The sequence below is a fragment of the Solanum stenotomum genome, chromosome 9 (genome assembly GCF_019186545.1).
Source record: "Solanum stenotomum isolate F172 chromosome 9, ASM1918654v1, whole genome shotgun sequence".
Taxonomy (NCBI): Eukaryota; Viridiplantae; Streptophyta; class Magnoliopsida; order Solanales; family Solanaceae; genus Solanum; species Solanum stenotomum.
This window is the reverse complement of record NC_064290.1, coordinates 27,489,938-27,515,763: the sequence shown is the minus strand read 5'-3', so window position 1 is coordinate 27,515,763 and position 25,826 is coordinate 27,489,938. Positions and strand designations below refer to the sequence as shown.

The window sequence follows — 25,826 nt, the reverse complement described above, 5'->3', positions numbered from 1 at the left end:
CGGCGGATCGCCGAGTGGTTCCATGATGCAGTGTTGGATCGCCCAAAGTTACAAAACTTGAAGAAGCTAAAGGCCAAGGCAAAAAGGCAAGGACATTGATCAAAGGGCGGATCGTTGAGCTGATCGGTGAGCCCGACTTACTGCGCCGAATGGTCTTTCGTAGCATATTTTTGGTGACTATAAATATGTTTTTGAACATTTAATCTGAGATTTTTTTTGGATCATATTTTTGATAATTAGAATTTTCAGTTTGAATTCTGAATTTGGAGACAAGTTTTCCTTAGCTTTGAATAATTTAAGTTTTCCATTTTTGAGAAATTAGAAGTAGGTCTTTGAGATTCTTCAATTTGGACCTTTGTAAAGACAAAATTAATCGTACCCAGTTGATGGAAACACAATTTGGTAACAATTTTTATCTTTTTATGATGTCTAGCTAAAACACCAATTCTTGGGGTGTGATTATGTGATTATGGGCTGATTTAGCTTGTTTGTATTGCTAATTGTTAGTCTAAATGTTGTTTAGAAGTGATTTCAATCAGTAATTGTTGTTCAATTTAAAGAATTATAGTTGCAAATGCAGTTCTACCTTAGTGGTTTTGGCTTGCTCGAGAGAGAGGTTTTAAAACCAAGATTACTAAATTATTGATGGTCTGTGGGTATTGGGTTGTCATGGGTTCAGCTTGAGAGAGTGAATCCTAAACCCTTTTCCACACATTCATCTCGAGAGAGTGAATGGACTAAGGTGTAGGCTCTTCTTATATTGCATGCTTGTCGATGTTCTAGAGAAATCGACTTGATACGAGGTAAATTGTTCGAGAGAAAATTTACCTCTTCTATAGTCTAGCCTGTTCACTAATCTACAACTATTTCCTAACGGTTGCAATTACCCATTTGTTTACATTAGCCTATAATCGAATCACATCACAAGAACTCGTCTCATTATTGTCACTCTCGTATTATTGTCTGTTGTTGTAGCTGATAGTTAAAACCAAAACCCCCGTATTTGACATTCGTGTTACCCCCTGATTTATATTATCTGTTTATTCATAAATGTCTATTCCTATGGCTGATTTGAACATATTCATACTTTACTCTTGAATCTTAAACACGTACCACTCCCTGTGGGATTCGACCTCAACTCATTTAGTGGGTTAGTATACTGATTAACGATCGCTGACGCTTAGAATTGGTTTAAGTGTCCTTGAAACGTTAATCAAAATGGTGCCGCTGCCAAGGAGTGGTGTTGGTTAAGATTCTTTGGCTAAGTTGAATTTTGTTCTTTTTAGTCATAGTTGAATCTACTTACTTTTAATTTTGGTTTGCTTGTTTGTGTTTTGAAACAAAGAGTATGAGTGTGAACGAAAGCAATTGTAGCCAAGTGGGCCACCAAGATGACATCGGCAACCTCAACGATGTAAATGAGCCTAATGTTAATGACCCTCATATAATGGGTGGTATTACTGCCATTCACTTGCCTTCGGCTGAAGAGAATATTGTGTTCAATATTACAAGTACTATGTTGCAGCTCTTGCAATTGAAAGGGTTGTTTGGTGGGCTGGCTTATGAGGATCCCCATGAGTATATTAGAAACTTTGTTGAAGTTTACGGGTCGTTCTCCTTCAAGAATATATCCCTAGAGTCGGTCCGGTTGAGGTTGTTCCCATTTTCTTTAATGGGAGAAGGATGTAAGTGGCTGGATGAATTGCCACGGGAATCAATCACTTCGTGGGAAGAGCTTGTGACCGCATTTCAAGTGCGATTTTCCCTCCTTCGAAGATGATGATACTTCGAAACAACCTCCAAAGCTTCAAGCGTTTGGAGGGAGAGCAAATTCATGAGATTTGGCTATGATTCAAGAAGTTGGTGCTGCAATGCTTAACTCTTGGTTTGCCCGACAACATTTTGCTGTAGTATATTTATTGAAGCCTTGATTCGATGAAAAGGGTGTAGCTGACCAACTTTCTCCGAAAGGTTTGATGCAACAACCTTACATTATAGCAGCCCAACTTTTGGATGGTATGCCCATAATTAATCGGGCTTGGTACACCCGTGAAGATCAGGTCTCCCCTATCACGTTTAAATTGACCAAGGAGCAGCTGGAGAAAGACCAAGAGAGGGACCAGAACATGGCAAAGATCATGACACAACTTGACATTTTGTCCAAAAATGTCATGGAAGCTGGTGCTCGAAGTGTCAATGTTGTAGGTGTCGGGTGTGTCAATCCTGATGAGGCCAAGTTTGAGGCTTTGTACAACAAAGAGGTAAACTTCCTAGCCAACCAAGGAGGTGGTTATCGTTTAAACTACCCGAGGCAGGGTGGTAACCAAGGTTGGAACAGGGATGAAGGTTGGAAGGATCGTGATAGAGAGTTGAGGGATCGTAACTCCACTTGGAAAAAGAGGGACGGGGAGAAGGATAGATATGTTCCTCCCTACGAGAGCCGTAATCCAAAGGATTCCTAGAGTGGTTGGTCTGAGGATATGCTATCTCGTATTCTCAACAAGGTTGAGGGGTCAGGCGAGATTTTAAAAGAGATGAAGGAAGATGTGTCGACTCTTAGCCAGACGGTTACCTCTCATTCCGTGTATATCAAACAGTTGGAGACCCAGATGGGTCATATTTTGTCTCATTTAAAGCCGAGACAATAAGAAGGGTTGCCTAGTGACACTATGGTTAACCCCAAAAATGACGTTTGAGTGAGGACTTGTGTTGTGCCACAACGTTAACTAAGGTGCTGCTTGGTAGGCAACCCAAGTTTTATTTGCCTTCTTTTTTATTTTGAAATAATGGTGTGTTGATTGTGAAGGGTAAAGTGTGGAATGTGTTTGAAAACTGCAGATTGGCGAACAAAATGTCCAGTCGGTGACTCGTCGAAGAGGTTGGCGAGCCCGACTTGGACCACCGTTGGACTCAAGAAATTTTGAAATTGGAGTCTGTAAAACTTGGCGAGCCCAGGAGCAAATCGGTGTGTCACTGAACGGGTTGGCGATCGTGACTTAATCCGCCGTTTGGACCCCCACATTAAATGAAGGTCCTGTAAAACTCGACGAGGTAAGTTCCCACTCAGCGTGTCGCCTAGTGGGTAGACGAGCAAGACTTATGTCGTCGAATGGGAGAGAACTGGATGGTTTTAAAGGCCAAACGTTCAAAAGTTAGAAATTTTTCACATTCTCTCACTTTTCAACTTTCCAAACTCACACCCGCACTTTATTTTCCATTATTTTTGCATTATTATCGCTTTTTGGTCATCGATTGTGTGTTCGGAGTTGGATTATTTGCCACCTAGCTATTCAAATTTTCTATTCGGCATTAAAAGTTGGTTTTCCGAACCCCAAAATTGTAATTAGTAATTTTTACTCATTTACAATTGTTTGTATCTTAGTGTTATGTGTTGGGCCTCTCTGAATCTTAAATATGTGCTTATGTGCCTGTTTTATTTTGAATAGCATGCCTACAGTGCCAATATTGTTGATTTCCAGAAATTTTGTGCTTAAAAATTGATCAATCTTGTTGGGTTGTGTTGTTGTTGGGTCTAGTCGGGTGAAGACCCGCATTTGTGCCAAATGACGTGCTTTGCCCAATAATGGAGCGATTGACGTCATTCTTAAGGGCAAAAGTCATCAAATGGCTAAATTTGGCCAAACCGGGAGAAGTCTAAGTATCTCGGGGCCATGGGTGTAATGGGTCTTGGTTTAATTGAAATAGTGCATGCTTTGAATTTGTTTTCGAGGGCTGCGGGTTGAATTTGGATGATGGGGTTGAAAGTAGGAACGTTGGGCAGTTTGGCGAGCTGGGTCGAGCTCACCGTACCACTCGGTGGTTCGCTGAATCCCCCTATATTGCCTTTAATTTCATGCTAAAATTGAATTTGGGTTCGGTAACTTTCGGCGAGAAGCCTGAGTTCACCAAGTGCACTCGGCAACTCGCCAAAAATCCTTCTTCATCGCCCTTTTTACGCCCCTAACCCCTGAAATGCTCTGTAATTTTCGGCGGGCTAGTCCTTGCTCACCGAATGCTGTCGGCGACTCGCCAAAAGGCCCTTCCCATCGCCGACATGCCATTTGTCTGAGAAAATTTTGAGCCAATCCTATCGGCGAGCCTAATCTGGCTTGCGAAAGTGAATCGGTGACTCGTCGACCGGTTCGGCGAGTTTGTCTGTGACTATTTGCTGCAACTTTGTTTGAACTATTTCTAACTTTGTTTGATGTTTTTGCAGATATGACTAGACCAAAAGTGGCCGGTAGAAACATGCCGCCCCGCAATAGAGATAAGGGAATAAAAATCAACGAGGATGCAGCTGTATCTAGGGATAAAGCTACCAAACTTCCCATAATAGGTGGGAAGGGAAAATGAAAGGGCAAGGCACCTGCACCTGTATCACCGGAGGTCAGCTCCGACAGTGATGACATCTATGCCACTCACGTCACCACTTCTGAAAGTGAGGGTGAGCACCTGGAGCATCAGGCTGAAACTTCTGAGCCTGAAGATGAGTTACTAGCAACCCAAAGAGCGGAGTTGCGATCCAAAAAGATGAATGATCCACCTAGGATCAGGACTCCCCAGTCCACTACTCCTCCTCGTACCCACGCACAGGCTGTGGTCCTAGCATCATCGGTAGAGGGTCCTCTTCCCAAGTCTATGAACAGACTAAAGACTGAGTGATTGAGGACCATCATTGAAGAGAAGAGACTGTCGACTGATGGCGTCATAGATAGGGATTTAGAGATCATGAGTTGCCTAAGGTCATACAAATTTCAGCCATTCATAAAGTCTCGTGGTCCGTACATTCCAAATTGGGTCAGAGAATTCTACAGTGACTACAGTGCCCTGGTGCCACAAAGAAAGAAGACGACAACCAAATTTAAGTCGGTTGACTATGTGGTCGTCAGGGGTAAGAAGGTGAAATTTGATAGTGATGCCATCAATGCAGTCCTGGGGTGCTTAAATGATATTGACGATGACTGTCAGCACATGATCAGGAAAAAAATGGTGGAGAACATGAAGAAGTGGTTGGCTTCTCTGATATCAGATGGTACTCCCAAGTGGCTTGAGGTTGGAGCACTCATTGAGAAAAAAGATCTAAACATAGCAGCACGATTGTGGTTTGGATTCATCAGTAGTACTATCATGCCGTCCCAGAATGAGTCGATTCTCCGCCACGCCAAAGCATCCTGTTTTGGTTGCATCATTGATGAGACACAACTGAACTTGGGTATGATTATTGCACAGGAGATGCTTATGAGGGCTAAGCAGCGACAAACCTCCCTTCCATTTCAGTGTTGATTACCGAGTTGTGCAGACAAGCTCTGGTGCCTAGAGATGAGAAGAAAGATGTGGAAATGATTCTTACATCTTTTACCTACATCCAGAGGATTTAGGTGGAATATTGAAGAATGAGGCAGAGAAGAAGAAGGCAGCCCCAGTGGACACTTCTTCGGTTGTGGATACAAATGCACTACCTGCAGAGGCACCTTTGCCTACTCCGGCCCCTGGGCCTTCAGGTACATCTAGTGCTACCCCTTCTATTACTCCCAATTCCTCTACTGCTCCTGTGCCTCCCAGATCTGGTACTGTTGCTGGCCGACCTCCACTCACCTAGGCTGCATTACTACAGATGGGGTAGCTAGCCCACTCTGCAGATAGACACGCCTCCAGACTCGAGGTCTCCATTTCTAGCATAATTGAGAGGCCCTTGCTGATTTTGTGACACCCTTGAGTGCGGATATTAATGCCCCTGCGACGAGGATATTGGTGTGCGAGCGTGGCCAAAGAGCCACTGAGGAGGTGATGGCTCTAAAGGCCGCAATTGCTGTGCTGAGGAGAGATATGGACCAGCTGAAGTCTACCGATATGTCTATGAATTTCGGTACAATGGAGGTCCCAGATGTACCAATTGAGCCAGATATTCCTCCGGCTACCACCAGAGATGATGTTTGAGCTAAGGATGTAGCTGATCTCGAGTCTGAGGTGAATATAGATGATGAGATTATTGGGGTTACTGAGGAGGTTTCTTACGAGGACTTTACGGAGACTGAGGAGGCCATAGTAGATGCAGCTGTGCAGACCTCTTTGGCAGACACACCCTTGGATGACCTTAGTGGATCTGGTGCTATTGATATGACTCCAGGCACTGATGCCCAAGATCAGAGTGTTGCACCGGGCACTGATACCCCAACAGATGGAGCGACTGCATTTGAGGACAAATTGCTTTTTGTTTGTGGTGGTGTGAGGTATTTCCATACCTACCTCTTGTGATTATGACTTTTGTGTATATATTGGGTCTTATGCTATATATTGTGTTTTGACACTGTTTTTGTGGATGCTTGAGCTTGTGGCTCCTTATTTTGATTGTAAATGATTTTTGGACTTCTTATTTTGATTGTAAATAATTTTTGGACCCTTTCAAAAAAATTTGCCACCTTTTGTGTAATTAATTGTGGCTGTTCTTGTGCAAATTTGAGTGTCAATTGCGATCAATACCGATGACTTGAATAGTGCTCTCAATCGAACAAACATGAATGTGCAGCTATGATGAGGCCAATGAAGTTGCATAGGCAATATGTGAACTTTTTGCATCTCGTTGTGACTAGCCGATTATCGAATTGAGTCTCTTGTGGTGAACGTTGCACACTAGCAAAAGTGTGGAGTCTTGTTTTACATTGGTGTCAATGCCTTGTGTGATGACCTTACCGTGAACCATGTGTGATGACACCTAGAATTTACCCCGTTGGTCCGGTTGACCAAGTGATGTGAGCTCTTGAAATGATCTTAGGCAACAATTTTAAAGAGAAACAATTTGACATTATACCTCTTTTATGGCCTACCTTATGAGTGTGTGATATTTGCTTGAACACCCTATGAGCCTTACCCTTTTCTTGGAAAAAACTTGATGAAATTGTGACCTTTCTTTACCCCTTCACCCTTAATCCTCATGATATGTGGTTTGTTTGAATAGCCAACTTACGCCAAAAGCTTAAGTTGGGGGTGTAGTGAAAAGAGAAGGTAAATCAAGAAATGTGAAGAAATTCACCTCTACCCATGGTTTTGAAAAAAAAAAAGGGAACCCCTCCATACAAAAAAAAAATAAAAGAAGAAGAAAAAAAGATAAGAAAAGTGAAAAAGAAAAAGAATGAAAAAGTTTGAAATAAAGTTGCGAAAGTGTAAAAGAAATGGGGTGTCCGGTATGCCTGCAAAGTGAATAATGAGGTGACTTTTGAGCATGAATGAAAATGTTGAAGAAAAGGAAAGAAAGTTTTGTTCATACCACATTTCATGAGGATAGTAGACCCTGAGCCTAAATGACCATACTTTTACACTCAGCCCCATTACATGCCTTGAAAAGACCTTTTTGATCTTGAGTGAGCTGAAACGAAGGTTGAATGGAAAATAAAGGCAAAGCCTATGGGTGAAGTAATGCATGTGTTCATCTTTGTGAGTGCGAGAGTTGTTTGTGATTCCGGAGCTATAAATTGTTGAACGATTATGTGTGAATATGAAATCATATTTGTGTGAGGGCATTTGAGTACCTTTGTTGAGCTTGAACTTGCATTTGAAACAAGTATTGCGAACTTGAGATTCTTTGATAATGGTGAGTCACTACACGAATCTTTGAGTGCACAATTGATCCTTGCATAAGTAAATTGAGTCTTGTTGTGTGCATTCATGATTGAGTCTTGTGTAGCATTGTTTGAGACATCCTTTTTGAACTGCTGAACTTGAGTTTTACTTGAGGACAAGCAAAATTTTAAGTTGGGTTGTTGATGAGTCTTAGATTTAGACTCATTTAGGGCTTTATTTGTATAGGTTTACTGTCCTCAAGCTTATTTTGTGCCAATAACTGATGTAAAATCCTTGTTTTCCAAGTATTTGGATTGAAGAACAAAGCAAGGACACTAATTTTCAAAAAGGAACGAAGCGAGCTAAAAGAAGGAAGAAAAGAGAGCCTGGTGATCGCCAAGTCCATTTGGCGAGTCGCCGAGTGGCCATTTGACCGCCTAAAGTTCCAGTGTGCTAAGCCCTAAAGGAGAAAATCAAGTTGGTGAGAGAAAGGAGCAGTCGGCGGATCGCCGAGTGGTTCCAAGATGTAGTGTTGGATCACCCAAAGTTACAGAACTTGAGGAAGCTGAAGGCCAAGGCAAAAAGGCGAGGACATTGACCAAAGGGCAAATCACCGAGCTGATCAGCGAGCCCGACTTACTGCACTCAATAGTCCTTCGCAACATATTTTTGGTGACTATAAATACGTTTTTGAACATTTAATCTGAAAGCTTTTTTGGATCATATTTTTGATAATTAGAATTTTCAGTTTGAACTCTGAGTTTGGAGACAAGATTTTCTTAGCTTTGAAGAATTAAAGTTTTCCATTTTTTAGAAATTGGAAGTGGGTCTTTAAGATTCTTCAATTTGAACCTTTGTAAAGACGAATTTAATCGTACCCAGTTGATGGAAACACAATTTGATAACAATTTTTATCTTTTTATGATGTCTAGCTAAAACCCCAATTCTTGGGGTGTGATTATGGGCTGATTTAGCTTGTTGGTTTTGCTAATTGTTAGTCTAAATGCTGTTTAGAAGTGATTTCAATTGGTAATTGTGGTTCAATTTAAAAAATTGTAGTTGCAAATGCAGTTCTACCTTCGTGTTTTTGGCTGGCTTGAGAGAGAAGTTTTAAAACCAAGATTACTGAATTTATGGTCTGTGGGTATTGGGTTGTCATGGTTCTTCTCGAGAGAGTGAATCTTAAACCCTTTTCCACACATTCAACTCGAGAGAGTGAATGGACTAAGGCGTAGGCTGTTCTTATTTTGCATGCTTGTCGATGTTCTAGAGAAATCGACTTGATTCGGGGTAAATTGTTCGAGAGAAAATTTACCTCCTCTATAGTCTAGCCTATTCACTAATTTACAATTATTTCCTAACAGTTACAATTACCCATTTGTTTACATTAGCCTATAATCAAATTAAATCCCAAGAACCCATCTCATTATTGTCATTCTCGTATTATTTGTTGTTGTTGTAGCTAATAGTTAAAACCAAAATTCCTTTATTTGACATTCGTGTCACCCCCTGATTTACATTATGTTTTTATTCCTAAATGTCTATTCCTATGGCTGATTGAACATATTCGTACTTTACTCTTGAATCTTAAACACGTACCACTCCCTGTGGGATTCGACCCCCACTCATTTAGTTGGGTTATTATAGTGACTAACGATCATTAATGCTTAGAACTGGATTAGTGTCCTTGATAGGCAAATATCAGTGATCGATTATAGGCAATATAGATATATGGGTAATTGAAACTACTAGTAAACAACTAAATATCAGTGAGAAGGCTTGACTAAAAGGGAGATAGCTTTCTCTCGAACAACTACCCCGAATAAGGTGATTTTTTTCAAACATCAACAAGCATGATAATAAAGAACAACCCACACCTTAATTCATCTACTCTTTCAGGCAAGATGGGTAGGATTGGGTTTAGGATTCACTCTCTCGAGCTAAACCCGGCTCAACCCAATACCCACAAATCATTAATCAATAATCTTAGTTCTATAACTTCTCTCTCGAGCAAGCCAAGAACACAAAGATAGAACTGCATTTGCAACTGCAATTCATAAATTAATCCTCAATTAATGATTAAACTCACTTCAAAATAACATTTAAACTAGTAATGAACAATACCCATAAACTAATTCAACCCATAATCACATTATCACACCCCAAGAATTGGGGTTTTAGTCGAACATCATAAAAAGATAAAAATCATTACCAAATCGATTAGCCATCAATTGGGTAAGAGGAATTCAAGCTTTACAATGCTCCAATTCAAAGAAAACTCTAAACCCACTTGCAAAATCTCCAAATTAAGTCTCAAAACCTTCAAGTCTCCTTAGAAACCTCATAGGAAACTGTTCTAGACTAAGATGGATTGAAAATTCGATACTAAATTAATGTTCAAAATGTAATTTATAGTCTCCGAAAATAAGCCACAAAGGACCACTCGGTGAAGTAAGTCGGGCTTGCCGAACCACTTGACGACCTGCCCTTTGACCTCTTTTATCGCCTTTTCGCCTTAGCATTCAACATCTTAGAGGTTTGTAACTTTGGGCGATCTATCTTTGCTTTGCAGAACGACTTGGTGATTTGACGATTGCTCTTTTTCGTTGTCTACTTGGTTTATTCCTTCAGGGTTTGACACACTGTAACTTTAGGCGGTAAGATGAGCCACTATGCGACACATCGAGTGCTACTGGCGATCTTCTGGCTCGCCCTTCTTCATCTCTTCAGATTGTTTTGTTCCTTTTTGCCTGTTCTTACCCTTGCTTTGCTCCTCAATCCATATACCTGAAAAATCGAGGCATTAACATCAGTTTATAGCACAAATTAGGCATTTGAGGACACTAAATCTATCAAAACAAAACCCTAAATGAGTTCAAATCTAGGACTCATCAATACCCCTAACTAAAACTTTTGCTTGTCCTCAAGTAAAACTCAAGTTCAGCAGTTCAAAAAGGATTTCTCAAACAATGCTACATAAGACTCAACATGAATGCACACAACAAGACCCAACTTACTCATGCAATGATCGATTGTGCACTCAAAGATTCAAATTGTGACGCACCATTGTCAATGATGCTCAAGTTCACAGTACTTGCTTCAAATGAAAGTTCAGGCTCAACAAAGGTAATCAAATGCCCTCACAACAAAGATGATTACATAATCACACACTATTTCTCTACAATTAAAGTTCCAGAATCACATACAACTCTCACACTCACAAAGATGAACACATGTATGACTTCACCCATAGGTTTGCCCTTATTTTCCAATCAACACTTGTTTCAGCTCACTCAAGATAAAAAAGGTCTTTTCGTGTAATGGGGCTGAGTGTCAAGGTATGGTCATTTAGGCTCATTGGCTTCTACCTTCATGAAGTGTGGCCTTAACATCACTTTCTTCCTTTTCTTTAACAGTTCAAACATGCTCATAATCCACCCCGTTATTCTACTTCATATGAATTACCGGATACCCCATTTCTTTTGCAATATTCATCACTTTATTTCACAACTTTTTCATTATTTTTCTTTGCTTCTTTTCTCTTCTTTTTTTTAACATGCATTTTTTTAAAAAAATCACTTTCAAAGGGGGAATTTCTCACACTTCTTGATTTTCCGTCTCTTATCACCACACTCCCAACTTAGGCTTTTGGCCAAAGTTGACTATTCACACAAACCACACTTCATGAGAGTTATGGGTGAATGGCTAAAAAGGGGTCACAATTGTTCAAGTTTCTTTGAAGAAAAGAAATGAGGCTCAAGGGGGCTCAAGCAATGTTCACACATCTCACAAGGTTGGCCACAAAAAAGGTATATTGTTAGATTATTTTCACTCTTCAAAATTGTTGCCTAAGATCATTTCTAGTGCTTGCATCACTTAGTCAATCGGACCAACGGGGAAAATTCTAGGTGTCATCACATAATGGTTCAAAGTAATCTCAACACAGAAGGCATTGACACCAATATCAAACAAGACTCCACACTTTCGCTAGTGTGCAATGTTCGTCACAAGAGGCTCATTCGATAACCGGCTAGTCACAATGAGATGCTAAAAGTTCACACATTTTCTATGCAACTTCATTGGCCTCATCGTAGCCGCACATTCATTTCATTCAATTAAGAGGACTAAAATAAAAGCAATTGTCCTCAAATGCAACTAAAATAACATCTATTAATTAAAATGATAGAGAGGGAGGTAAAGAATGATCCTATCTACACAGTCACTTCGTCTATTGGGGAATCAATGCCAGGGTCACACTCTGGGTCTGGGCATCAGTGCTCGGAGTAACATCAACACTAGCTCCACTGGATCCTGCCATAGAAATATCCCTCAAGGAGGCTTGTCGGGCAATCTCAATCATAGCACCCTCTAGGTCTGCTAGATCATCATAGACAACTGTATCTCGCTCCTCAAGTTGATCCTCATCGGTCTCATTCTCAAACTCGGCAGCAGCCACATTATTCATAATATCATCTCCGGTGGTAGTCGGAGGTACCTCAACACGGGCTAAAATTTCAGCACTCAGATCCTCAAGGATCTCAACTAACCCAAACAACAAAGTAAAGTCTGTGGACTTAATATGATCCACATCTTTCCTAAGCTCAGAAACCTCGACTTTCAAAGTCGTAACCTCAGTAGTCACACTATGTCCTCTCTTACAAATCACTACTCTTGCTGTGAGAGCATTAATGGAAGCCTGGAGAGGTGTGAGTGCAGATGTGATGACTCTCTCAATCATCCAGGGCACCTCTGCCTATAGCTAGGAAGCCCGCACATCTGCAGAATGGGCTAGGTGCCCCATATTGAGGAGCATGGCCTGAGCTATCAGAGGCCTGGGGTGGTGGTGCCTGAAGTAGCTCTAAGAGGCTGGGAAGGAGTAGAATTAGATGTACCTGAAGGCCCGGAGTCTGGAGTAGGCAAACCTGCCTCTGTAGGTATAGACTCAACATCAACCTCTGGAGATGTATCTACCAGAGCTGATCTCCTCCTATCTGCCTCACATCGTGTGTACTCATCCTCAATGCGCCGGATGTCGGTGAAAGATGTAGGTGTGAACTCAATGTCCCTCTTCTCGTCAATAGAAACTCCAGCCCATCGACATAACTCTGTAATAAGCACTGGGAAATGAAGGGACGTCTGGTACTGTTTGGCTCTCATGGCCATCCCCTGCTCTATAATCAGTCCTAAGTTGAGCTGCTTCTTGGCGATAATGGATCCGAGACAAGACGCCTTTGGGTGGCGGATGATGGACTCATTCTGCGAGGGCATGATAGAACTGCTTATGAACCCGAACCAATACCGGGCTGCTATGTTCAAGTCCTTCTTCTCAATAGGAGCTCTAGCCTCAATCCATCTCGGGGTGGTGTCAGAAATGAGGGGATCAACCCATCCCTTGAGGTCCTCCAGAGTCTGTGCCGTAATCATGCTCTGGTAGTCATGCTCAATATATGTGGCCCTGTCAAGTGCAACATTAATATTATCGTTGCTGCATCCCACTATCTTCCCCCAAACCACCACGGACTGTACCGGTCTGAAGGCACTGGCCTTCTTTTTCCCCTGGGGTACTAAGTCATTGTATGCAGTGTAGAATTCTCAGACCCAGGTGGGAATGTATAGGACACGGGGCCTGGTGAATAAATCGAACCTGTGGTACCGGAGTGTGTCCCACACAAGAGGGTGCCTGTGTAACACCACATCCGTAGATAAGCATTTCTCCTCTAGGATGGTCCTGAATCCCCCGGCCTTTAACCAGTTGATTAACCGGGGAGGAGGACGCTGAATTGGTGGTGTTGGAACCACCATATGTGCCCAAGCTAGCAATGTATCATCAGTAGGAGGGGTAGACTCTGGGATCCTAGAAAATTCTGGACGAGCCGTTGCACGAATCTCTGCTCGCCGGGTCTGAAGTAATTTCTCATCCTCAGGCTCAGAAAATGAGGCCTGAGAATCCAAGGAATCCCCATCACTGCCAGAGTTGTACTCTGGTCTCTCGGCTACGGGCACTTTACCCTTTCCCTTGCCTCCCTTTGGAGGTGCTTTCTTGCCCTTTTTGTTGGGAGCAGCAGCTCCTTCATTTATCACGATGCCCCGTGCTCGTTTGCGGTGTAGCATGCCACTTTTATCCTAATTTTTCCTAGCAATATCTGCAAAACACGTCGAAAAGAGTTAGAAATTGTTCAAGAAAATTTGCAGAATTCAATTTGCAGAAAGACTCACCGAACCATTCGGTGAGTTGCCGAGTCACTTTGGCGAGCCAGATCGGGCTCGCCTAAAAAATTTCAAGAAAAATGATAGGTCAGTGATGCTCAGGGCCTTTCGGCGAATCGCCGACATCACTCGGCGAGCTCAGACTAGTCTGCCGAAATTAACAGTGTGTTTTAGGGGTTAGGGGTGCAGAAAGGGCGATCAAAGGAAACATTCGGCGAGCTCAGGCTTCCCGCTGAAAGTTATTGATTCTAACTAAGCCAAATTACATAATTAACAGCGATCAAGGGGGACCTTGGCGAATCGCGGAACCGTTCGACGAGCTCGACCCAGTTCGCCAAACTGTCCAACGTGCCAAATTTCAACCCCAATTTCCAAAATCAAGCCCCTAGCCCCCGAAATCAAAATCAAACTCACACATTATGCAATTCATAAAAGACCTATAAGACCCATGCCTCCGGGGTACTCAGACTTCCCCCGATTTGGCCAAAATTGGCCATTTGATGACTTTTTCCCTTAATAACGATGTCAACCGCTCTATCATTGGGAAAATTACATCATTTGGGTCAATTTGGGGTTACTCAGACTTCACCCACCTAGACCCAACATAAAATAACTGCAACCCAATAATTTATGATCAATTTTAATACACGAAACTCAGGAAATCATTTTTTTAAGCAATTAGGCACAATTTCAAAACACCAAATAAGCAATCAACCACATCAACACGATTTAAGCACAGGCCCAACATAGAACAAACACACATTTACCAAGAGCATTCGAGTTCAACTACTAATCAAAAGTTCAGGGTTCAGAAAACCAACCTTATTGCCGAATTTAGAATTTGATAGATAGGCGACAATGTGATCCAAATCTAAACACGAGATCAAGAACAAAAAGTGATAAAATGGGAAATTATGGAAAATCTAGATCGCGGGTGTGAGTGTACGGGGTTAGAAATGAGAGAATATGAAAGATTTTGAAATTTTAAACCGTTTGACCTTTTAAAACCTTTTAGTTTGTGGCCCTTTCGACGGTATTAGTCGAACACGCTGAACCACTCGATGATGCGCGGAGTAGTAACTTACCTCGCCGAGTTTTACAGAACCTCCAGTCAATTTGGGGGTCCAAACGACGGACAAAATTAGGCTCACCGACCTATTCGGTGAGTCGCCGATTCAACTATTGGCCCACCAACTTTTACAAACTTCCACTTCAGATTTTTGTGGGTCTAATGACAGTCCAAGTCGGGCTCGCCGACCTCTTCGACGAGTATTCCGACTGGACTTTTTGGCTCGCCAACCTGTACATTATCAAACACACTCCACTTTTCAACCTGCACAATCAGCACCGTTATTTAAAGTCAAACTTAAAACAATAAAAACTTGTGCTGCCTCCCAAGAAGTACCTTAGTTAACGTTGTGGTACGACGCAAATACCTATTCAAGTTTCATTTTTGGGGTTTGCAATAGTATCACTAGGCAACCCCCCGTGTTGTCTTGGGTTCAGATAAGAAGAAATTTGACCTATTTGGGTCTCCAACTGTTTAATTGAGACTGAGTGAGAAGTCACCATCTGGTTGAAAGTCGATACATCATCCTTCATTTCCTTCAACACTTTATCGGACCCTTCAACTTTGGTGAGAATGCGCGAGAGAATATCTTCCGTACGGCCACCCTCGGAATCTTTGGGCTTTTGAAGCTCATAGGGAGGAACATGCCTATCCTTCTCCCTCTCTCTGTCCTTCCAAGTGGCGTTACGATCACACCATTCTTTGTCATGGTCTCTCCAACCCTCATCTCTATTCCATCCTTAATTTCCACCCGACCTTGGGTAGTCAGTACGATAACCTCCTCCTTGGTTGGCTAGGAAGTTCACTTCCTCATTGTACAACACTTTAAACCTTGCATCTTCAGGGTTCACTCCACCAACCCCCACGACATTGACACTCTTTGAACCAACACCCATGACGTTCGTAGCCAAGATATCCAGCTATGTCATTATTTTAGCCATGTTATGGTCTCTCTCTTGATATTTTTCGATCTATTTTTTTGTCAATTTATATGTGAGATGAGAGACTTGGTCTTCTCAAGTGTACCATTCCCTATTTATCTTGGTCATGTAATCAAGGAGTTGGCAAGCTATTGTGTAGGGCTGTTACATTATACCACCAGAAGAAAGTTGTTCAGCCACTCCTTTGTTTACCGAATCAAGGCTCCTATAGAAATAATGCAACATCACATTATTAGGAAGTCCATGAGTTGGGCACTGAAGTACCAACTTCTTAAATCTCAACCAAGTTTCATGTAGGGGCTCTCCTTCTAGTCGTTTGAATTCTTGGATGTTGTCCCGAAGAATCATCATCTTCGAAGGGGGAAAGAATTGCACTTGGAATGCAATAATAAGCTCGTCCCACGAAGTGATAGAATCTCTTGGCAACTCAGCCAACCACTTGCATGCTTCGTCCATAAGAGAAAATGGGAACAACCTCAACCGGACCGATTCTTGAGATATGTTCTTTAATGAGAACGGTCCACAAACATCAACAAAATTTCTGATGTGCTCATGGGGATCCTTATGAGCTAGCCCTCCAAACAAACCCTTCAGTTGAAGGAGCTGAAGCATAGTGCTTGTGATATGAAACACAACGTTCCCTTCAGCTGGAGGCAAACGAATGGCCCGAACACCACCATTTGGCCTGGGTCATTGATGTCGTTGAGGTTTCCGACATTATCTTGGTGGCCCACATGGCTACCATTACTTCCATTAACCCTCATTTCTTCCTTTGTTTTAACAAGAAACACAAAACCAAAAATAAAAGTAAGTAGATTCAAATATAACTAAAAAGAACACAATACAACTTCACCAAAAGAATTTCAAACAACACCATTCCCCGACAGTGGCGCCATTTTGATTTAAGGTTTCAAGCACACCTCATCCAATTCTAGGTGTCAATGATCATAAATCAGTATAAAACCCAACTAAATGAGTTGGGGTCGAATCCCACAGGGAGTGATACGTGTTTCAAATTCAAGTAGGAAGTGCAAATGTGGTCTAATCAGCCATAGGAATAGAATTTATTGCAAAATACATTAATTAAACAAGAGGGGTGACACGAATGTCAGATGGGTTTTTTTGTTTTAATTATCAACTACAAATAGTCACAAAACTTTGAAACGACATTAGGGAGAAAGATTCTCGGGATGTGATCGATTATAGGCAAATATAATTATAACGGCAATTGAAACTACTAGTAAACAACTATATATCAGTGAGTAGGCTAGACTAAAAGGGAAATAGCTTTCTCTCGAACAACTACCCCGAATCAAGTGATTTCTTTCGAACATCAACAAGTAAGACAATGAAGAACAACCACACCTTAATTAATCTAATCTTTGAAGCTAGATGAGTAGGATTGGGTTTAGGATTCACTCTCTCGAGCTAAACCCGGCTCAATCCAATACCCACAAATCATTAATCAATAATCTTAGTTCTAAAACTTCTCTCTCAAGTAAGCCAAGAACACAAAGATAGAATTGCATTTGTAACTACAATTCATAAATTAATCCTCAATTAATGATTAAACTCACTTCAAAATAGTATTTAAACTAGTAATGAACAATACCCATAAACTAATTCAACCCATAATCACATGATCACACCCCAAGAATTGGGTTTTAGCCGAACATCATAAAAATATAAAAATCGTTACCAAATTGATTAGCCATCAACTGGTAAGAGGAATTCAAGCTTTACAATGCTCCAATTCGAAGAGAACTCTAAACCCACTTGCAAAATCTCTAAATTGAGTCTCAAAACCTTCAAGTCTCCTTAGTAACTTCAGAGAAAATTGTTCTAGACTAAAATGGATTGAAAATTTGATACTAAATTAATGTTCAAAATGTAATTTATAGTCGCCGAAAATAAGCCACGAAGGACCACTCGACGAGCTGCCCTTTGACCTCTTCCATCGCCTTTTCACCTTAACATTTAGCATCCTCGAGGTCTGTAACCTTGGGCGATCTATCTTTGCTTCGCAGAATGACTCATTGATATTGCTCCTTTTCATCGCCCACTTAGTTTCTTTCTTCAGGTCTTGACACACTGGAACTTTAAGCGGTCAGATGAGCAACTTGGCCATATGCCGAGTACTATTGACGCTCTTCAGGTTCGTCCTTCTTCATTTCTTCAGCTTGTTTTCTTCCTTTTTGCCTGTTAGTGTCCTTGTTTTGCTCATCAATCCATGTATTTCTCTTTTGGACATGATGTATGGGCTAGGCCCAATTTCTTTCTACTGTATTATATTGCTATGATGAGACAAGAGGTTAGACTTCCACTTAGCTTTTATATAACGTTTTGGACTTAAACTATTGTTTAACTCTTATTGTTATATTTCTTATGTTATGAGATCTAAGTGGCTTGTATGGAGTCCTTCGGGGTTCTATATGCCATGTTACATCTAGGGGGTACCCCTGGGTCGTGACAAACTTGGTATCAGAGCACAAGGTTTAGAATGGTCCTAGAATGTCTTATAAACCACATATAGTATAGTCTTGTTTATGAGTGTGAAGCACGCCACATTTATGAATGAGAGGCCATAAGATGATTAGGAAACTCCACTTTTTTCATTATTCTTAAGTCGTGTGATAGAGTGTTACTCTATAAGGTCTCTCTCCTAATACTTATCCTATGTTCTTCAGGACATGGCTTCTCGAAAGGCTTACACCAGAAGGAATGTGAGGGAGAATGCAAAACAAGAAGCTTCTCCCCAAGATCCTAAAGTTCCGATTGATCCTTTGGCCGAGCAAGTGTTAAATGCGGAGTTTAGGGATGCTTTTCATGTATTGGATCAAGCCATGACGACCCAAGCCAATAGGGAGGTGGTGGTTCCCGTGAACCCAAATGGGGGTACGACAACTTTAAGAGTGAGACACTTCACAAGGATGAATCCTCCAGAGTTTCATGGTTCTAAAGTTGAGAAAGATCCTCAAGAGTTTATCAATGAGGTCTATAAGGTTTTGATGATCATGGGGTTACGCCGGTGGAAAAGGCAGAGTTGGCCGCTTATCAATTGAAAGGTGTGGCTCTAATTTGGTATAACTAATTGATGGAAGGGAGACCGGAAGATGCGGGTCCTCTTGATTGGGAAAAGTTTAAGGCCGCATTTCTTGACAAGTTATTTCCCCTTGAGATGAGGGCATCCAAAGTGCTTGAATTCATTAACCTTTGACAAGGGGGTATGAGTATAAGGGAATATTCTCTAAAGTTCACTCAATTGTCTAAGTATGCTCCATCAATGGTTTGGGGATTCAAGGGCTAAGATGAGTATGTTTATTTCGGGTGTGTCCAAAATGGTGGTTAAAGAGTGCCGAACTGCAATGCTCATTCATGATATGAACATCTCTCGTCTTATGGTGCATGCACAACAAATTAAGGAGGAAAAACTCAAGGAAATGTCTCGAGAGGTAAAAAGGTCTAAGATCGATGATGTTAATTTCTCTAACACAAAGTCCGATGGACAAGGTCGTCCAAGATTCCGACAAAGGTTTTCCGGTCAAGGTTCCTCCAATGCTCCTCCTAAGTTCAACCAAGATAGGGTATCTAACCCTAAGCCTCAAGGAGGTAATGGTAGTGGATTTTCATTGCCTAGGTCCAATTGTACTAAGTGTGGAATGAAGCACGATAGTAGGTGTCTAGCCGGCACGGATGGTTGTGGTAAAAGTGCTCACAAAATAGGGGATTGTCCAATGCTTACGACTAAGGGAAGAGAAGGCAAGCAAGCTACTCATAGTGTTTTGGGTTCCAATGCTTCTAAGCAAAACCACTTTTATGCTCTTCAGACTAGAGGTGAACAAATGAGTTCTCCGGATGTGGTTACCGATATGTTGAAAGTTTTCCAACTTGATGTATATGCTTTACTTGATCTTGGTTCTACTTTGTTTTTTGGGATAACATATGTGGCAATGAGATTTGATGTGCTCCCTGATGTGTTGTTAGAACCTTTTTCTGTCTCTACTCCTGTTGGTGATTCTAATGTGGCTAAGAGGATCTATAGAAAGTGTCTCGTTTTGTTGTCCCATAGAGTTACTCTTGTTGACTTGGTAGAGATTGATATGTTAGATTTTGATGTTATCTTGGGTATGGATTGGCTGCACTTTTGTTATGGTTCTATTGATTGTAGATTTTGTGTGGTCAAGTTTGAGTTCCCAAATGAGCCTATCCTAGAGTGGAAGGGGGAAAATTCTATGCGTAAGGGTCAGTTTGTTTCTTATCTTAATGCTATAAAGATGATTTCTAAGGGTTGCTTCTACCATTTAGTAAGGGTATGTAGATTTTGAAACCCCTTCTCTCTCGAGTCAGTCCCCATTGTTAATGAGTTTACAAAAGTGTTCCGAGATGATCTACTATGTATTCCTCTCGAGCAGGAAATAGACTTTGGTATTGACCTTCTCCAAAATACGCAACCCATCTCTATTCCTCCTTACTGTATGGCTCCGGCAGAACTTAAGGAGTTGAAAGAACAGTTGAAGGATTTGTTGGATAAGGGTTTCCTCCGACCGAGTATCTCTCAATGGGGTGCTCTAGTTTTGTTCGTTAGAAAGAAGGACTGTTCCCTTCGTATGTGTATCAATTATCGACAGTTGAACAAGGTTGCCATCAAGAACAAGTATCCTCTCCCAAGGATAGATGATTTATTTGACCAACTTCAAGGAACAAGTTATTTCTCTAAGATTTATCTCCGATCGGGTTATTACCAATTGAGGGTGAAAGATGATGACATTTTGAAAATGACTTTTTGAACTCGGTATGGTCATTATGTGTCAATGTCGTTTGGGTTGACTAATGCTCCAGCGGCGTTTATGGATTTGATTAATATGGTGTTTAGAGAATACCTTGACATGTTTGTGATTGTGTTCATCGATGATATTTTGATCTACTCAAGGAGTGAATATGAGCATATTGATCATTTGAGGATTGTGGTTCAAATTTTTAAGGACCAACAACTTTTTGCAAAGTTTAGAAAATGTGAATTTTGGTTAATATCCGTAGCTTTCCTTTGTCATATTGTTTCAAGTAAGGGTATTGAGGTAGATCCTAAGAAGACAGATGGGGTAAAGAGTTGGCCTAGACCTCTAACTCCCTCGGATATTAGAAGCTTTTTGGGTTTGGCTGGTTACTATAGAAGGTTTGTTGAGGGTTTCTCTTTAATTGCCTCTCTTTTGACGGCTTTGACTGAGAAGAAGGCTAAGTTCATATGGTCCGAAGCTTGTGAGAAGAGTTTCCAAGAGTTGAAGGATAGACTTACTTCCTCTCTGCTGTTGATCTTACCGGAAGGGACGGATGGTTTTGTGGTTTATTGTGATGCCTCGAGAATTGGGCTAAGGTGTGTGCTTATGCAAAATAGGAAAGTTATTGCCTATGCCTCAAGGCAACTTAAAATCCATGAGAATAATTATCCTTCGCACGACCTTGAATTAGCGGCGGTTATTTTTGCCCTTAAGATTTGAAGACACTATTTGTATGGAGTACATGTAGATGTATTTACCGACCACAAGACTTTGCAATATGTGTTTAATCAGAAAGATTTGAATCTTCGCCAAAGAAGGTGGCTTGAGTTATTGAAAGATTATGACATGATTGTTCTTTATCACCTGGTAAATCTAATGTGGTAGCGGATTCTCTTAGTCGGTTATCTATGGGTAGTTGCTCATATTGAAGAAGAAAAGAAAGAGTTGGTTTGAGATGTTTATAGATTGGGTCGATTAGGTGTTAAACTAGTGGACTCCACCAAAAGTGGTGTTATGGTTCACAATGGTTCTGAATCGTCTTTTGTGGCGGATGTGAAAGTTAAGCAAGGTCTTGATCCAATTTTGGTAGAATTGAAAGAAACGGTGCTCAAGAAATCCGTTGAGGCTTTCTCCTAAGAAGGAGATGGTGTACTTAGATACCAAGGTCGATTATGTGTTCCAAATGTGGATGACTTGTGGGAACATATTTTAGCTGAAGCCCATAGTTCGCGGTATTATATTTACCTAGGAGCCACCAATATGTACCGTGATTTATGGGAGGTCTATTGGTGGAACGGGATGAAGAAATATATTACGGGATTTGTGGCTAAGTGTCCAAATTGCCAACAAGTAAAGGTTGAGCATAAAAAACCGGGAGGTTTGTCCCAAGATATTAGAATTCCTACTTGGAAGTGGGAAGACTTGAATATGGACTTTATTGTTGGTTTGCCTCGCACCCAACGACAACATGACTCTATTTGGGTGATAGTAGATCAAATGACGAAATCGACTCATTTCCTTCTCGTGAAGGGTTCCTATTCGGCTGAGGACTATGCCAAGTTGTACTTGAGAGAAATGCTAGGGTTGCATGGAGTGACTTTGTCCATTATTTCCGATTGTGGTACCCAATTCACTTCTCGATTTTGGAATTAATTCCAAAAGGGGCTTGCACTACAACATTTTAGGTCTTTCGCCACCCCAAAAAAGTATTTTCTAAACGATCAAAAAATGTAGCCTTTGATCTAAGGGCATACTTTTCAACCTTAGGCAACACTTTTCCAAGGTGGCCTAAGCAAGCGTAACCTTTAATTTAAGGCCACACTTTTCAAGTGTTGCTTTAAAGGCTACACTTCAAAAGTGTGGCCTATAAGCTACAAAGGCTACACTTTTAGCACTTCATATGGTAACACTTTTTATGACCTCGATCTACATTTTTCAAGTGTGGCCTTTACTATCATAGGCCACACTTGGAAAGAGTAGCATTTGCTACCTCCTCTAAAGCTACATTTGTTAAGTGTTGTATTTTTTAATGTATATGCCACAATTTGAGATGAATAAGCCACACAAATAACGTTCTAAGGCCACACTTTAAAAGTGTGGGAATGTTATGTAGGCTATAAATATTATTTTAAAATATTTATATGCCATAATTTTATTTTTTTTGCATATTTCTGATTGTCATATTTTACATTACTATCTTACTTAGTTGACTCTAAGCACAAAATTAGCTAATAAATAACTTCAAAATAATAATGTGAATATAGATATTAAAAATAAATATATAAAAAGAAAAATTGTCTCATATTACAATTACTAAAAAAAAAATATTGCAAGATGTATACTTGTAATTAATTTCACAAAACCAAAAATAAATTTAATCACAATTGTTCAAGAAGTCTTCATCATAGTCACATGGCTCTTCATATATTTTAGCTCCTAACTTCGTTCATGCTCCAATTCCTTAGGACATTAAACCACATGTAAGATGTAAGAATCCAAATAGTATTGTTAACTAGAAAAATTGTACCAAAAACAAAAAGAAAGGACAAACCAGAAACCAGTAACTGACAAACTTGATTGATATTCCTCTATTATTGATGATAAACACTAGGGAAATTATTTAAATTGACTAAACAATAGGTTGCTACATACCTGACTTCAAGTCCAATAACATCATATTGTAGAATTCTAGCACATAGTTATTATCATTGAACACCACCTCCGTCGCAGATTTCTTTATCCGGAGATCTTGCTTAGCCATTGACACAATGTTCTCAAGGAAATCAGTCCATTGACTGTTCTGATAGTACATCAAACGTAAATATTGTGAAGCAAAGATTAGCTAAGAGGTACATACACTTAATTACAATGCATATAGAATCATTAAAAAAAGCAATATAGTTTGGCATACTAAATATCAAGTTATTAACATACAAGTGAAGGACAAGCTCATTGAAGAAGTGTCACAAAGATACGCGACCCTTTTACGGATAAGACCGCATATGAGCTTAAAAAAGATTCTAGCTGCAGCAGTCCACATTTGTCGTGATTCTTACACATCTCAGACCAGTCATCTGCTTTAAATTCCCAAAAGTATGAAACCAAGTCTCAGCTCCACAAACGAGATCATCCCAAGAATTTAGCAGCAAGTCTCTAACACATATCATTTATACAAGTGCAAACCAAGAATTTAAGCTTTTTATAACTCTTCTGAGCTTGTCTGATCAATTGATCGCGGACCAAGTAGATTTGGAAATACACAAAGACTCAAGATCCTCTAGGAAAACATTCCAATAAGCTGCATGTGAAATGAATAGCTAAAAACTCAAAATGTAAGGTATTAACAACCATACTAATTCGACTAGGGCAGAAAATTTCTTGCATCTCAAAAAGTTTGTACAACCTTGACTTTGTTCTCTCTTTTATGTAATATATGATATGTTGGAACTGATACATTAGAAACAGGGAGTACATGGTCTGTGAAGAGGTAGAAAAAAGATCTGTAACACTAGAAGGCACACATTGTAAGTTCTGACCATCAGATACAACACACATCAGAGTTTCAACCAGAAGGCCTGTTGTCCAACACAACTTAATCTTATTAGTTTCATTTGGGGAAAGAAGAAACTTGTTATGGCTGCAACAACAGTAGAAGGAGTGGGAAATGTGATTCTATGTGGATTAATAGTTATAGTGGGAAAGCCCTACTAGCTAAATACTTAAATATGTAGCTTGCTCTTCTATCAATAGAGGGAGAAAGAATGGGCTTCGCTCCCCTTTGTTATAGAGCAAATTAAGCGGACAAGCAAACATATACTAGTTAATTAGCTAATATAGTTATAGTTTCGAGTACTTATCACTTGCAACTTAATTTTAGCTATATATATGTGTGTGTAGTCATACAAATACAATTAGTGGACAATTGTTTCATTTCTGAGAAAGACAGAGACTTAAAAACAATAAGAAGACAATAGTAAGCAACATCGTAGCAGTGTATTTAAGATAAACTTACAAGATGATATTTCGAAGGACAATATCGTAGCAGTGTAGAAGTCATCTAAGATAAACTAAATTCTGGATTCAAGTTAACAAAATCATGATTATGAAAAAATTTCAAGAAGAACACCAATCAAGTCAACAATAAGAGGAGATACACCAGCAACAAAATAAATACCTTTAAGAAGTGATTATTCATCAGCTAGATAAGTTGTTATTCGCTTATCTCCCTCTTAGATCACTCCATCAGCAAGATAGAAAACATAAATATTCTGAATCAAATATTAGCTAAGAGTTACATACACTTCATCACAATGCATACACCAGCCCTCCTAGGGAACATAATACTCAAAATAGGAAACACGTAACTTAAAGAAAAATGCACAAATGAAGTTAATATATGAAGAAATAAATTATAAACAAAGAAAAGAGAGAATTATTATTTGCACGTACCATACCCTTTAGCATAAAAGCAAAAACCTTTTAACTGTGCTAGTTATTTTTCATTTCAGAAACAACTTTAGCATAATACTGTAGTTGCTTCATAACGGAGGACACTTTCTCAGAGTTTATATGATTAAGGATGTTAATAAAATCCATTACATTCCCCTGCTGAAATAACAAGAATAAGGAACACTTTGATTAATAAAAGCTTATTACGTAAATTGTTAATACAAGATTCGAATACAATGGCATGAAAAAGTAGTAGTAACATATTATATAAAGGAAAGATTATTTACCGTCGAATAATTAGTATATCCAAGAAGCTTTGGTCCTAATTAAATGATATGAAGGGAAGTTTATTTACTGTTGAAAATGAAAGAGTAAACAAAACAGAGAGAGCCTAGAAGGTAAAATTGGAACACAATAAGCAACAATTAACCTGGAGTTTCAAGTAGAAGCTCAGCCGCAACAAGATAAAATCTTGATCTGTAAAAAGAGGAACAGTTCAGAATGGTTCCTGAAAGATTGGAGCTGAAACTCGGTTTTTTCCCACGCTTATGCAAGACAGAACTAGATCATAAAGGGAAGGATAATCTCAAGAAAAGAAGAAGACACTTACATAGATTCAAGGAGCTTACCGATCAAACCTTGGAGATAGGTAGAAACCACTACAACATCAAGTTGGAATGTTTTAGAAAATGAGGAAAACCCCATGGGTTTCGTATTCTAACAACAAAGTCCGACCATATGATGACTCTCACACTTCACCCTTAGATAGATTTTTAAAAATTTTCGCATTTCCGAATGTGGGCTGGCCACAATTGGGTCGGTTTATGC

General features: G+C 40.1%; 1 protein-coding gene and 1 long non-coding RNA gene across 2 annotated transcripts in view; one reads left to right on the top strand and one right to left on the bottom strand.

Moving 5' to 3' along the window:
* Nucleotides 1-25,826, top strand: part of LOC125877221 (cyclin-T1-3-like) — a 557,390-nt gene that overhangs the window by 295,523 nt on the left and 236,041 nt on the right. The gene's annotated exons all lie outside the window — the stretch shown is intronic.
* LOC125877226 (uncharacterized) lies at nucleotides 22,800-23,744 on the bottom strand. Its single transcript, XR_007447593.1, has 2 exons — nucleotides 23,202-23,744; nucleotides 22,800-23,009 (listed from the first exon to the last, which is right to left on the bottom strand). It is a non-coding gene; the product is annotated as an uncharacterized LOC125877226 (long non-coding RNA).